Consider the following 14,199-nt stretch of genomic DNA (forward strand, 5'->3'; position numbering starts at 1 on the left):
CCACAACCTCCCTGGGCAATTTATTCTAGTGTTTGACCACCCTGACAGTTAGGAACTTTTTCCTAATGTCCAACCTAAACCTCCCTTGCTGCAGTTTAAGCCCATTGCCTCTTGTTCTATCCTCAGAGGCTAAGATGAACAAGTTTTCTCCCTCCTCCTTATGACACCCTTTTAGATACCTGAAAACTGCTATCATGTCCCCCCTCAATCTTCTCTTTTCTAAACTAAACAAACCCAATTCTTTAAGCCTTCCTTCATAGGTCATGTTCTCTAGAGCTTTAATCATTCTTGTTGCTCTTCTCTGGACCCTCTCCAATTTCTCCACATCCTTCTTGAAATGCGGTGTCCAGAACTTGACACAATACTCCAACTGAGGCCTAACCAGCGCAGAGTAGAGCGGAAGAATGAGTTCTCGTGTCTTGCTCACAACACACTTGTTAATGCATCCCAGAATCATGTTTGCTTTTTTTGCAACAGCATCATACTGCTGACATATTCAGCTAGTGGTCCACTATAACCCCTAGATCCCTTTGTGCCATACTCCTTCCTAGACAGTCGCTTCCCATTGTGTATGTGTGAAACTGATTGTTCCTTCCTAAATGGAGCACTTTGTATTTGTCTTTATTAAACTTCATCCTGTTTATCTCAGACCATTTCTCCAATTTGTCCAGATCATTTTGAATTATGACCCTATCCTCCAGATTAGTTGCAACCCCTCTGAACTTGGTGGTATCTGCAAACTTAATAAGCGTACTTTCTATGCCAATATCTAAATTGTTGATGAAGATATTGGAGAGAGCAAGTCCCAAAACAGACCCCTGTGGAACCCCACTTGTTATACCTTTCCAGCAGGATTGTGAACCATTAATAACTAATCTCTGAGTACAGTTATCTAGCCAGTTATGCACCCACCTTATAGTAGCCCCATCTAAGTTATATTTGCCTAGTTTATTGATAAGCATATCATGTGAGATCGTATCAAACGCCTTACTAAGTCTAGGTATATCACATCCACCACTTCTCCCTTATCCACAAGACTCATTATACTATCAAAGAAAGCTATCAGATTGGTTTAACACGATTTGTTCTTTACAAATCCATGCTGGCTGTTCCCTATCACCTTGCCACCTTCCAAGTGTTTACAGATGATTTCCTTAATTACCTGCTCCATCATCTTCTCTGGCACAGAAGTTAAACTAACTGGTCTGTAGTTTCTGGGGTTGTTCTTATTTCCCTTTTTATAAATGGGCACTATATTTGCCCTTTTCCAGTCTTCTGGAATCTCTCCTGTCTCCTATGATTTTCCAAAGATGATAGCTAGAGGCTTAGATTCCTCCATCAGTTCCTTGAGTATTCTAGGATGCATTTTGTTAGGCCCTGGTGACTTGTAGGCATCTAACTTTTCTAGGTGATTTTTCACTTGTTCTTTTTTTATTTTATCTTCTAAACCTGCCCCCTTCCCATTAGCATTCCCTATGTTAGGCATTCCTTCAGACTTCTCGGTGAAGACCAAAAAAAGAAGTCATTAAGCATCTCTGCCATTTCCAAGTTTCCTGTTACTGTTTCTCCCTCCTCATTGATCAGTGGGCCTACTCTGTCCTTGGTCTTCCTCATGCTTCTAAAGTATTTATAAAAAGACTTCTTGTTTCCCTTTATTCCCATAGCTAGTTTGAGCTCATTCTGTGCCTTTGCCTTTCTAATCTTGCCCTTGCATTCCTGTGTTGTTTGCCTATATTCTTCCTTTGTAATTTGTCATAGTTTCCATTTTTATATGACTCCTTTTTTATTTTTAGATCATGCAAGGTCTTGTGGTTAAGCTAAGGTGGTCTTTTGCCATATTTTCTATCTTTCTGACACAGCGGAATAATTTGCTTTTGGGCCCTTAACAATGTCCCTTTGAAAAACTGCCAATTCTCTTCAGCTGTTTTTCCCCTTAGGCAAGGTTCCATGGGAATCAAGACTATCAGCTCTCTGAGCTTACCAAAATCCGCATTCCTGAAATCCATTGTCTCTGATAGCAGATTTTCCATCCATGGGAGGAGTTTCATAATGTGCACCACTAGTGAGGTCGTGTGCAGTTGTGCACCACCATGGTGCCCACTGATTGCTAACAAACAGCTTAGCTAGAGATATTTTTATAATGTAATAGAAGAAAAAATACTGAAACAAAGGATAATTAACAAAGCATGTGACTTTATTTAATATGAAATCAAATAAAAAGAACATTAACACTGCAACATGTTCAGTTGCCATTTGGTATCTGTTCCTTTGAGGCCTAAAATGAAATTGTCCATCTTCTTGATTTAGCAGACAACATGATTCGTATGGATACATGAAATGAAATAGGTTCACTTTATGCTTGAAATTAAAGGTTCTGTTATTTAATGGTCTTGATGCGGAGTGCTGTTTGTGCCCATAATGCTCCGTTATCTAGGAAACAGAGTTTTACATCTTTCAGTTGTTTCCATAACACAAATCTTTCCTTCTTCAAAGCTGGGGCAGTTCAGCTCTGTGGAAGGCTGAGGGATGAAATCCTTCTGCAGATTTTATTCATTTATTTGTATTTGTGAACCTCATCAGTGACTGAGGATACATCTACACAGCACCCTAAACTAGAAATATGATGAGCAACTTGTGTAATGCAAATTGCACATCTCATTTAGAACTTATTTCAAAATAGCTTATTTTGAAATTTGGTGCATGTACCTAGTGTCAAATTTCAAAATAATGTGCTATTTCAAGCCATCCCTTATCCCTCATGCAAAAGGTTTATTGCGATGGTGAAATAACAGGTGGTGTGTGTAGACACAGGGTCGCTATTTCGGGATACCACTGTTATCCCAAAATAGCCGTGCAGTGTAGACATACTGACTCACATGGGCAGACAGTGAACTTCAGGATGGCAGCACCCAGTTAGCGCAGAGTCATTCTTAGGTCTGGGTTGCTCTCTCTTATGGGCGCTTCCTGCCTGGCCCTCTGAACAGGAGCCAAGCAGCTGGAGTTACCTGTTGAGAGATGAGGAGGAGGTTTTTTTAAAGCAGCCCCACAGAACAGGGCTGTGGATGGAGAGAGGGAAGTGGAGGGGCGGGGGGCACAGAGCTGTCTGGCCAGCTGCAGAGGCTTTTTTAAAGCAGCTCCCACTCTCCTCCACCTCTATTCCCCCAACCAGGCCCCCCAAGCTTCCCCACATCCAGTGACAGTGCCCAGAGCCTGCTGGGAGAAGCCCTTCATTAATGCAGGGCTGCCACATGCTGCTGTATGGCTCTTCCCACCAGGCGGGTGGGTCTGAAATTCTCCCTGTGGGGCCGCACAAGCGCCCGGCCTACAGGGACCTGTGGTGGAGGGTCCAGCTGCCCCTTTACTGCTTGGCTCCCAGCCCCAGTGTGACATGCCAGCTGCCAGGCACTTGGAAAGGGGAGTGGAAGGAGGCAGAGCCCCCCCCCCCCCCAGGAAGAGTCTCCGGCTTCCTCCCAGCTACTCCCAAAAGAGAAGTGGGGGCCCCAGGGCCAGAGGAGCAGGTGAAGGTGATGAATCTCTCAGCTGGCTGGGAGTGTGAGACTGAAAAGCTGAAGCTCTGTGGAGAGCCTGGCTGTGCTTTTGAGCCATCCACAAGCCAGCTAGTCCTTCCCCTGCCTCAGCCAGAGGAGGGGGAAGGAGAAGGAACTCTCCTTGGAGACCTTTGAGGGGCAGCTCTGTCTCTGCAGCTCCTGCCATGGCCAGGCCAAGGGAGGCTGGGGCCCAGCAGCTTTCTGCCCCAGCAGGGCTGGCTTTTGGGGAGAGCAGGTAGGAGCCGCTGGAGGCCCTTAGCCTCCTGGCTTGCTGTGCCTGTGAAAAGAGAAATGGGGATTTCCCATCACTGAAGAATGTGGCATCCATCTCACTGCAATGCACATGCTAAGTGAGCACTCTGCCATTTGAGCTAATTCCCCCATCTGTAAGCAGTGCTCCTGCCCCCCCATTCCAGAGCCCACAACATCCCTGCAGCTGCCTGAGGAGCCTTTCTGAATGGGCCACTTACAAGCTTCACTCCTGTGATTTGCTAGCTCAGTTGGCTAGAGCATGGTGCTAAAAACACCAAGGTCATGGGTTCAAGCCCCATGCTGGCCATAGGGACCAGTGGGGTGGTAACGTATCTCTCCTTAGCGCCTCTCTCCCCCCCCCCCCCCCCCCCCCCATAGACAGAGATGTGAAAAGAAGCCCCACGTCTGTGGGCATGTCTAGTCTTTCTGTGATATTGGAGGTATCTAGGGAACATGAAATAAAACTTTGGTGGCTATTCTGTGAATGGCAATCAGAGCTTTCTTATGAGTGCGTCCACAGCATGGTTCTAGGATGTTTTAATTATTAATGGAAACCCATGTAAGTCCATGATTCTTGAGGCCTTTTAAGGCATCAGGCACTAACGAGTAGCAGGGCAAGTAGCTATTATTGAAATGGTGGGGTTACTAGTTTCCTCATAGTTGTGGTCATCTGTGTATGGCTTTATTCAGAGCCGGGCCCAGTATGGCTGCTCAACACAATCAATCCTAGTATTTTATACCCTTAACCAAACAAGTCTGATGCCAGGGCATTCCATCAAAGCAAACTTCAAAGAGGAATTATTATCAACAAAGAAAAAAACAGGTTTTAGGGAGTGAGAGTTTCAGCTCAAAATAGTTCATTAACACATTCCAACAGCGCATCCTTCTGGCCTCTCCCCACCTCAGTGAAAACCAGTTCACTCCCTCTAGTATACATGCAGACACAAGAAACTGAAATGGCTTTTGTTATACAGAATGGCTTCTAGCTAAATATGAAATGGTTTCCACAAATGTTACAGGCTTACTTTTGAGGGACAGTAGGTTTTATATTTCTTTGAAATAGCTGAGGCAGCCTGTAGCACATACAGAATAGTGATAGAGATGTAGCCGTGTTAGTCTGGTGTAGCTGAAACAAAATACAGGACTATGTAGCACTTTAAAGACTAACAAGATGGTTTATTAGATGATGAGCTTTCGTGGGCCAGACCCACTTCCTCAGATCAAATAATGGAAGAAAATAGTCATAACCATATATACCAAAGGATACAATTTTAAAAAAATGAACACACATGAAAAGGACAAATCACATTACAGAACAGAAGGGGGATGTGGGGGGGGGGGGGGGGGGGGGGGGAGGTGAATGCCAGTGAGTTAATGATATTAGAAGTGGGGAAGGGGAAATGTCTGTGAGTTAATAGTATTAGAGGTGATAACTGGGGAAGCTATCTTTGTAATGGGTGAGATAATTGGAGTCTTTGTTAATTCCCCTGCGGAGAGTGTCGAATTTTAGCATGAATGCCAGTTCAGAGGATTCCCTTTCAAGTGCAGATTTGAATGTCTTCTGAAGTAGGATGCAGGTTAGCAGGTCATTCAGACAGTGTCCTTTCTGGTTGAAATGACAAGCAACTGTTTTTTCTTTGTGATCCTGTCTAATGTCTGTTTTGTGGGCATTGATTCTTTGGCGAAGTGTCTGAGACGTTTGTCCAATGTACATAGCAGACGGACACTTTCGGCACATGATAGCATAGATTATATTTCTGGAGGCGCAGGAATATGTATTCTTGATCTTATAACTCACTTGGTTAGGCCCAATAATGGTGTCAGCAGAGTGAATATGTGGACAAAGCTGGCAGCGGGGTTTGTTGCAAGGGAAAGTACCAGGGTTGGTATTAGTGTGGTATGTCCTGTGGTTGTTGGTAAGAATCATCTTGAGGTTAGGTGGTTGTCTATAGGAGACTATGGGTCTGTCTCCCAGAGCTTCTTGGAGCTTAGTGTCCTGTTCCAGTATAGGCTGTAATCTATTGATAATGTGTTGGACAGGTATAAGTTGGGAGCTGTAGGTGATGACAAGTGGTGTTCTATTGTTGGTTTTCTTGGGTCTGTCTTGTAGTAGATGGTTTCTAGGTATTCGTTTGGCTCTTTCAATTTGCTTTTTTATTTCTCCAGGTGGGTAGTTGAGGTTTATAAATGCTTGGTAGAGATCCTGAAGTTTTTGGTCTCTGTCTGTGGGATTAGAGCAGATGCGGTTGTATCGAAGGGCTTGGCTATAGATGATGGATCGTATGGTGTGTGCTGGATGGGAGCTGGAAGCATGTAAGTAACTGTATGAGTCAGTGGGTTTTCTGTAGACGGTGGTGTCTAATTTTCCATTGTTGATTTGTACTGTGGTGTCCAGGAAATGGATCTCTCGTGTGGAATGGTCCAGGCTGAGGTTAATGGTGGGGTGTAGGTTGTTGAAATCTCTGTGGAATGTCTTCAGTGTTTCTTGGCCATGCGTCCAGATCATAAAGATGTCATCGATGTAGCGTAAGTAGAGAAGGGGTAAAAGGGGACGGGAGTTGAGGAAACGTTGTTCTAGGTCAGCCATAAAGATATTAGCATACTGTGGGGCCATGCGTGTACCCATGGCTGTGCCGCTGATCTGGAGATATAAATTGTTCTCAAACTGGAAATATTTGCGGGTGAGAACGAAGTTACATAGGTCTGCTACCAGGTTGGCAGTGGTGTCCTCTGGGATAGTGTTTCTAATAGCTTGTAATCCGTCTTCATGTGGGATGTTACTATTAACTCACAGACATTTCCTCTTCCCCACCTCTAATATCATTAACTCACTGGCATTCACCTTCCTTCCCCCCCCCCCCACACCCCCCTTCTGTTCTGTAATGTGATTTGTCCTTTTCATGTGTGTTCATTTTTTTTAAATTATATCCTTTGGTATATATGGTTGTGACTATTTTCTTCCATTATTTGATCTGAGGAAGTGGGTCTGGCCCACGAAAGCTCATCATCTAATAAACCATCTTGTTAGTCTTTAAAGTGCTACATAGTCCTGTATTTTGTAGCACATACAACTTTGGATCTGAAAGGAAGCCAAAAAATGTTATCAACTCAGCCTTGAACAGAGACACAGTGAAGTTTCTGGGCTTGGATTCTGAAAACAATAATTTGTTTTCTTAGAGAGCAAATTTAACCTTGAGGATTGAATACCCCGAAAAAGCAGCACTAATTAAATTGTGCTTTGTCTGTTTGCAATTTTAAGTGAGAGGGCATTATTCAAAATGAAATAAAACCAATTAATTTGAAACTTACAAAGCAGATTTACAAATTTACAATGTATAGATTTCATTCTTTTATGCAGTTAACCAATTAAGTGTCAATAGAATTCCTTATTTCCCCTTTAGCAGATTTAACCAAGTGTCTGTAGCCAAATGTTTAAATTTGATTGTTTCTTTGCCTGGATTATTGAAAGAGGCTGCAAGAGATAGGTAGTCATTTTTAAAGCAGGTTTTCTCCTCACACATACAATTGCTTAATTCCTTCCACTCTCCCAAGGAGTCAACTTCTCACCTTCGCATACCCTTAATCACTTGCTTTGTTCCTCAAATGAAAACTTTCCTCATTCCTATTAACCCTCCAATGTCGGCATTACTACTTTCCTTATTCCTTCTATTTTGCCCCCACAGGGCTCCAAACCTCTAACCCCCTTAACACATGCTTTTTCCTTCTATTGTCTGTCTTGATTCCTGCTAAATGGCTTTTTCAATGACACAGTTGTTGTCCATTATTAATTTAATAAGAAGGGTGGGCTTTTTAATTAGCCTCCACAGTTTCTGGTTCCTTTCATTCGGTAAATTCAAATGTTTATTGTTGAAGTCAGCTAATAATTTTTAAACTTCTTAGTACAGGGGTTTTCATAGCAGCCAAGCTGCAGCAGGGGTGTTCCAATACTGCTGACTCTGGGGTAGATCACTTCCCCTTGCTCTGTAAAGAGATCTACGCTGCAAAATGTGTCTCCTTGTTAGGGCAAATTAGCTTTTAGTGATTACATCTTCAAATTCAATTGCTACCGGTTGACTTAGGGTGGCTTTTAATTTACCTTCGCCCATGCCCTCAAGCCAAATATAACGGCATATGAGGGGAAGGTTTTGACTATTTATTAATATTTTGCCAGACTGGCCCCCATTCATGCCTTGTGAAATATCCTTGGGTTGCCTGAGGCTCCAGCCAGAGAGGCTGTTGTATATTTTTCATGCCTCTGTAGATAAATCTATGTATTATATATATTACTTCATATAACTTGGCATTGTGCCTCTCCATATAACCTTGTAACTTTGTATTAGAACCCTATATAAAAAACTTGTAGAAAACTGAGTATATAGTTAAAGTGATAAAAATGTCTTTTGCTAGGAGTAGAATAAGATCTTCCCCCTACTCTCTCCCCCCCCACTCTGTAATCAATTGCCCTGTTGAATGAATGAGGTGTGAATGAGTAAGACTTGGGAGCCAAGCACCTCCAGACAGCCTCAACAGTTGAAGAGGGGGTGGAAGCTAGACCCAAGGTGTCAAGTGGGCTCAAGATAGAAGAGCAGACATATTGACGGCTTTGGGGATTAGAAGCAGGCACCTTCTTTGGAAAACACCCTCTCTGCAGCACAAAGGGACCAACGGACACAGACCTAGATTTTGAATCTGGGATATATTTGCATATGAAAGGGCTGCTATAAAAGTGAGGTGTCTTGCAGAGGACCCCGGGTTTCATCTTGTCACCATCGGAGCATCGATCCAGATCGGCAGAAGCCCGGCTCCACCCCTCCCCCATCTAATTCACCTGGCCAGTGAAGTTAAGGGGAGCAACTCGTTGGTAACAACAGCAAGACGGAGTTTGCTTGTGTGTGTGTGTGTGTGTGTGTGTGTGTGTGTGTGTGTGTGTGTGAGTGCATGAGTGACATATATATATATATATTGCATATGATAAGTGTTGATTATTCTATGTGTGATCAATAAATGTGGCATGTTGCCTTATCCCCCCTGAAAAAGATCCCGAGTACTTCTTTTAAGTACTCCTCCTGCTGTCTATCTTCATTGATGTCTGGCAATGGTCCATATGGGGCTGGGCATAGAAAGGAATAGGGGGGTGATGTTGTGCCAAATTCCCCCCTTAAGCTTGGGAGAGGCGGCACAGTTGATATGGGTGCACCAGCTGAGAAATCCTTTCCTCCCTCTTCTAATACATTATTTTGGCACAGAGGCGCTGCTGTTTGTGAGTTCTCTCTCTCACTGTAGGGAGGGGTTTTTTTGTTTTGGGTTTTTTTGTTTGTTTTTTTTTGCTTTTCAGAGCTTCAATTTCATTCCTCAGGGCTCTAATTTCTTCCTCCTTTAATGCAAGGGTTTTTAACAATGTTATTACTACTTTCTTGATGTTTCCACTTTCCTTTTCAGATCCCCCACTTGATTAAATCTCTGAGGCATAGAGTTTTATCTAAATAGATGGATTATCACATGTATAAAATTCCACTTTGTCAAATGCCTACAGTTCCTTGGACCATGATGCATGTACATGTAGTATGCAGGAGTGCCTTTCAGCAGTGTGGGGGTATTCTTAGACTGACTGCCACCCATTTTAATCACTCAGGCTGTGACTAGACTGCATCCCTTTTCCTTAAAATAAGGAATAAGGGATCTTTCGGAAAAGGCTTTATTTTCCGAAAGATCCGCGTCTAGACTGGCGCTTTTTTCCGGCAAAGCTCCGAGCCGGAAAAAAGCGGCAGCCATTTTTATGCAAATGAAGCGGGGGGGATTTAAATCCCCGCTTCATTTGCATTTGCGATGTGTCTAATTTGCATCCCTTTTATGGAAAGGGGATGCAGTCTAGACACAGCTTCAGGGGAGTATCCTGTCCATTCCCCACCTGCTAAAGCGGTTCATAGGAAACTAACTCCACGCACTCCAAAGAAGGGGTCTGCTGGGTCTAGAGATTCAGACCTTATCAGCAGCTCATAAAATAAGTAGTCATCACTCCCTCACATATCCGCTGGGTCTCAAGGTTTGGCTGACCCCCTTGCATTCAGAACTCCCTCGTGGGGTAGCCCTGAGGCAGCTGGAATCAGCTTAATTCTCAGATATCAGGGCAGTGGCATTCATACTCCACTCATTACATTCATGCTCATTCATTTTCCTCACACAAAAAATTTTTTTCTCTTTTTTCCCCCTACATTTTCCACATTAGATGCATCTCTCATTATGGACCTTATCTATATTTGGGGGCGGCAAACAACACTTTCCCCCAGAACCACTTGAACCTATAGTTCTCTATGTCCAGACTCAATACACTTTCCCATACTTGGGGTGGTATCACAACCACATCAACAAAATCATATCAACTAACCCTACTAGGGGGTGGCACTACAAAAATTCCCCAGAACCGCAATAACTTAATCTACTTGGGGGCATGTGACGGACCGGGCTGGGTCTGGGCACAGCTGAGGTCAGTAACATGGAGTCAGCAGGCCTAAATAGAGGCCTGTAACATGAAAATAGCAACAGGCCTGCAATCTAGTGAGTAAGACTTTGGTTCAGTAACACAGGAGCCAAGAAAGAAGCCCTATTGATAACTGTGTGATTGTGTAAGTTAGGTTGAGCATGGAAGGACACAGGGAGGCACTGGGTACAGATTGTAAGCCAAAGGGGAGTAATGGAACATCTTAATAAGAAATGTCTTGGTACAAAAACTCCCTAAAAACTAATGCACATACTGACCTAGGTTCAGGACCGGGTCGGAATTGACAGCATGAAGGATAGTAAGTAAGCCCCCCTTCCATAAGGTGAGGGGTGGTAACTAGGCAACAGAGGGTGGTAACCTGGTACGTAAAGAAATGATGTAAGTTGTTTGTACCTGTCTATAAAAGGACACCGCAGAGGGTGCTCTCCGGCCGACCTTGGAGGGGGCTCACTAGGCGCCTGAAAGGCAGGTGTCATTGCCTAAACTTACAGAATGCACAATAGCTTAACTTTGACTAACTGCTGTTAATATCTGATATATGGCAATAGGCCTGCCCAGTGTTGGTACCTTGTCAACGCGGGCCATAGTGCCCAGTGGTGTAACATTGTACTGATCTCTTTACCAACTGGTAGAGCTTTGCATTTGACAATAAACCTGCTCAATTGATTTCAAATCTTGCCTGCATCTGTCGTTTCCGGGGCCTCTCAGAGATCTCTTGTGTTGACCCAAGTGCACGGGGTGCAACACTCTAGATAAAGGGAGTACCGATTGTTACGCATGCAGCCGAAAGTTTATCATCACCGATGGAGTAGAGGTCCTGTCAGGAGCACGCCAGGACGACCCTGACCAGACGACGCTGACACTGACAGTTCAGACCACCGAGGTACGACACTCGATGCAGGCTCTAGCAGAGATGTTATAGCTGCTGGCTTAAAAGTCCTTGTTGCAGATCCTATAGCAGGATGGGTCCACAGTTCTTCCCAGCTCATGATTCCCCACGAGGCCGCATCTGGGGTCAGAAGCAAATCTGAAGACCGCATGGTGTCGACCACATGGCATATTTATATCTCCTTCCTCATTTCTTCCAGGCTTGCTAGAGTCACATGGCTAGTGGCCACGTGTGTCTTTGGCCTTCAGAGTTTCGCTTACTAGCATGTCCATAGGCAAACTTTCCTAGCCCATTACTCAAGCACATTCAGAGAGACTTCCAGTCTCCATACCGAGTACAGATTCCTAACTCCACACACAGCCATTATACAGATATATGAAGAGCAGATACAGAATCAGAAGAATGTAAGCTTTTGTTTGACCCCTCACATGGCCCCCTTTGTACCACTTTTGGGGTGAACAACCCTCCATGGGTGCAGCAGTAACCCAGCTGCTCCCCTCACAATCCAATAACGTGACAGGGTGGCAAAACAAATTCCCCAGCACCACTTTGCATCTGACCTTGTTGCAGATTCAATAAGTTCGGATGGTGTAAGCCCAAAAAGAAACAGGCGACCGCACAGGGAGTCCTCCTCCACACCCCAGTAGAGATTTCAAAAGGTCTCTTACCTCGTTTGGCACCTTCAGGGTGAAGGGGGATGGCCCGCAGCCCTCCGCTGTGTCAGTCAGGCATAGCCATCTGAGTCATGGCACCAAAATTGTGGAAGAAAACATTGTCCTCACTTTACATTTGTAAGCATCAAGTAGCCAGAGGCAGTTTATTTTGAGCTGCAGCAAGGGAAAAACTGATTCGTACGAGTGGGAGGGGGAGCCCCCCATCATAGAATCATAGGACTGGAAGGGACCTCGAGAGGTCATCGAGTCCAGCCCCCCGCCCTCAAGGCAGGACCAAGCTCTGTCTATACCATCCCTGACAGATGTCTATCTAACCTGTTCTTAAATATCTCCAGAGAGGGAGATTCCACCACCTCCCTTGGCAATTTATTCCAATATTTGACCACCCTGACAGGAATTTTTTCCTAATGTCCAATCTAAACCTCCCTTGCTGCACTTTAAGCCCATTACTCCTTGTCCTGTCCTCAGAAACCAAGAGGAACAAATTTTCTCCTTCCTCCTTGTGACACCCTTTTAGATATTTGAAAACCGCTATCATGTCCCCCCCTTAATCTTCTTTTTTCCAAACTAAACAAGCCCAGTTCATGAAACCTGGCTTCATAGGTCATGTTCTCTAAACCTTTAATCATTCTTGTCGCTCTTCTCTGTACCCTTTCCAATTTCTCCACATCTTTCTTGAAATGTGGCGCCCAGAACTGGACACAGTTCTCCAGCTGAGGCCTAACTAGTGCAGAGTAGAGCGGCAGAATGACTTCACGAGTTTTGCTTACAACACACCTGTTGATACAACCTAGAATCATATTTGCTTTTTTTGCAGCAGCATCACACTGTTGACTCATATTCAACTTGTGGTCCACTATGACCCCTAGATCCCTTTCCGCCATGCTCCTTCCTAGATAGTCGCTTCCCATCTTGAATATATGGAACTGATTGTTCCTTCCTAAGTGGAGCACTTTGCATTTCTCTTTATTAAACTTCATCCTGTTTACCTCTGACTATTTCTCTAACTTGCTAAGGTCATTTTGAATTATGTCCCTATCCTCCAAAGAAGTTGCAACCTCACCCAGTTTGGTATCATCTGCAAACTTAATAAGCGTACTCTCTATCTCAATATCTACATCATTGATGAAGATATTGAACAGTACGGGTCCCAAAACAGACCCCTGCGGAACTCCACTTGTTATCCCTTTCCAGCAGGATTGAGCACCGTTAACAACAACTCTCTGACAACGGTTATCCAGCCAATTATGCACCCACCTTATCGTGGCCCTATCTAAGTTATATTTGCCTAGTTTATCAATAAGAATATCATGTGAGACCGTATCAAATGCCTTACTAAAGTCTAGGTATATGACATCCACCGCTTCTCCCTTATCCACAAGGCTTGTTATCCTATCAAAGAAAGCTATCAGATTAGTTTGGCATGACTTGTTCTTCACAAACCCGTGCTGGCTATTCCCTATCACTTTATTACCTTCCAAGTGTTTGCATATGATTTCCTTAATTACCTGCTCCATTCTCTTCCCTGGGACAGACGTTAAACTGACTGGTCTGTAGTTTCCTGGGTTGTCCTCACCCAGATCTTTGAATACAAATAATTATGAAGCAGTTTATATACTGTAACTTCCCATTACAAACACCAATGGCTAACAGTTATTTTAGTTCCACCCAGATGCTTCTTATCTCAAGGTCCCTGCCAGAGTCAGCATTCTATCCTTATCTACTAAAGAAAAACAGAGACAGCGTCTCTACAAATATAGCGTTGTCAAGCCTCAAAATTAATAACAGAGCAAGAGTTAGGCTAACAAACTTAAAAATGTCTGCACACAAATCCCAGCTTCCACAGTAGAACAGATCCACCCCCTGTCAGGGAGCCTCTGTGCTGTAGAGGAAGGTAAAAGGTTCAAGGAAGGAGAACATCCAACTGGAACAGAGGGAAATGATCTCATAGTTGGGAGCCTCTTTCCAGATGATGTCACAGTATCCTCTCACACTGAGGATACCCCCTCAAGGTGAGGGAATCCCAGTTATTATGAAAAGGCAGGTGTTAGTAATATGGGATTTGATCATTAGAAACATAGACAGCTGAGTGTGTGATGACTAGGAGAGCTGTATGGTAACTTGGCTGCCTTGTGCAAGGGTTATGGATCTCTATAAAGGTGGTATGTATACCCACTAAAGCTCATGAAACCATCTACATGTTTTCTTAGTCTTCCAAGTGCTGCTAGACTATTTGTTGTTTTTCAAGATATCTAGATAGACTTATATGTAGTGATTGGGAGGAGCCCCATGGTCATGGTACATATAGGTACCAATGACATAGGGAAGAATAGGGGA

General features: G+C 44.0%; 1 non-coding gene across 1 annotated transcript; it reads left to right on the plus strand.

The window, feature by feature from the left end:
• The first annotated feature begins 4,033 nt into the window (after positions 1-4,033).
• Positions 4,034-4,107, plus strand: TRNAF-AAA (transfer RNA phenylalanine (anticodon AAA)). Its single transcript has one exon. It is a non-coding gene; the product is annotated as a tRNA-Phe (tRNA).
• Positions 4,108-14,199: the final 10,092 nt, after the last annotated feature.

Source organism: Pelodiscus sinensis, chromosome 31 (assembly GCF_049634645.1).
Source record: "Pelodiscus sinensis isolate JC-2024 chromosome 31, ASM4963464v1, whole genome shotgun sequence".
NCBI lineage: Eukaryota > Metazoa > Chordata > Testudines > Trionychidae > Pelodiscus > Pelodiscus sinensis.